Consider the following 2057-nt stretch of genomic DNA (forward strand, 5'->3'; position numbering starts at 1 on the left):
GAATTTAGCACTGGGAGATACCTTTAAGATTTTTTATTTAATCCAAAATTTTATAAATAGGTAAACTGAGATCCATGCAGAGCTTGAATCTAGAATATAAAACAAACTAGTACTAACTTGTTTAGTTTAAATTATTCAGATAATTTCTTAAATTTTCCTCTTCTTTTTCCCTTAAAGACCTAATCTAGCTGAATTGGATAAGACTTATTTCATATATGAAATTACATTTTGTAAACCAAAAAAGGATTTTTTATTTAAATTTTATTTTTATAAAGAAAAATCTACCTTCCTTCTCCCAGTCTCCCCCTAAATAAACAAGAAAGTCAAACAAAACCCTTGTAACAAATACATATAGTTAAGCAAAACAAATTCCTGAATTGATCCTCCTCAACAAATTGTCCTAATCTGTATTCTGAGTTCATCACATTTCTGTCAGCTGGTGGGAAGCAAACTTCATGACTAGTCTTTCTGGATTCCTACTCCATCCTTGTGTGCATCACGGTTTTCCTGTCTTTTAGAGTTGTTTGTCTTTACTTTTGTTATTCTTATACATGACATATGTATGTTATATATTTATATTGGACTTCTGCTCTGCTCACTTCACTCTATACCAGTTCATATAAGTTTTTGCAATCTTTCTCTAAAACCATCCCCATTATCATTTCTTACTGTATAATAATATTTACATTTGTTAATATACAACAATTTTTTAACCATTTCACAATTGATGGCACTCCCTTAATTTTCAGTTCTTTGCCTCTTCAAAAAGGCATTGCTATGAACTTTTTTGAGCATATGAGTCCTTTTCCTCTTCTTTTGATCTCTGTAATGGGCCCATTAGTAGTATCACTGGGTGAAAGAGTAGAGACAGTTTAATTATGGGGGGGAGGGTAATTTTCCAGAACGACTACACCAATTGTCCACCAAGAACACATCAATATACCTTTATTCCCACTGTACTTCCAACATTTGTCATTTTCCTTTTTTGTCAAATAGACAAGGTTTTAAGGGATCAAAGTCTTCGCAAAATCTAGGAGCCCTTAAATGACATTAATTAGATAGCATTTGAAGGCCATATTTCTATGAACAATGGAGCAGTTCACAAAGAGTAATTAGCGATCTGCTTTGCCCACCATTGCTCTAGGCCTAAATAGCCAAAGGTAGAGTAAGTACTTCAATTGATAACTGAAATACAAGTTCTTTGGATTTCAATAATGATAACAAGGCTTACTTATATGGCACTAAGGTTTACAAAATGCTTTCCATACAACAACCCTGTGAGGTAGATAGTGAAGTAATCTTTTCTCCATTTTAGATATGAGGAATTTGGTGTATGGAAAAATTAATTAACTTGCGCAGGTTCACACAGCTAGGGACATTTCTAGGGATTCATAACTAGGTCTGCTGAGATTGTATCTTATAAAAACTGCTTCCAAAAGCAATGATGGCTTATGTTTACATAGTCCTTTAATATTTCTAAAGCATTTTATGCATGTTATCTCACTTTATTATCATAACATCCTTGCATGGTGCTTTCCTGTGCATGGTCAGATCACATAAGAGGGAGACAGCCATATGGGAGATATCAGGGACCTGATCCTGGGGAAAGACATTCTGTGTTCCCAAAGCACATGAGTATAGCCTCTTTTCATTGTCTGAACAGTAAGAAAAAGTTGCACACTACCAGACTGGAACACTTAGGTTCTCTTTCCAGTGGTATTAAGGGAGTGAAGGTCTTGTTCACCAAAAGTTTAGACAACATGCACTAATCTGGGTACATGGAAAGGGTTACCTTCCTTCTATCCCACTTAGGCCCTTTGGAACTGTAAATCATGTTTTTTTTTTTCATTTGTCCTTTTCAATTCTAGGCACATACAGTGATATCCCCAGACCACGGAACTCAAGCCATGGCAACCTTGAAGTTAAAATGTTGCTGCCTGGTCAGCAGGAAATCCCTGAGAAGCCAGGGTTATAGGAAGCAAGACTGAGGGGGTTTAGACTTTGAATTTGGTAGGATCATGCTATATAGAAACTGAGTTGAGTTGTGGATTTAATCC

Source organism: Petaurus breviceps, unplaced genomic scaffold (assembly GCF_028583685.1).
Source record: "Petaurus breviceps papuanus isolate PSGF00001 unplaced genomic scaffold, PetGlider_PUasm1.0 90977, whole genome shotgun sequence".
In the NCBI taxonomy this organism is placed as follows: Eukaryota; Metazoa; Chordata; class Mammalia; order Diprotodontia; family Petauridae; genus Petaurus; species Petaurus breviceps.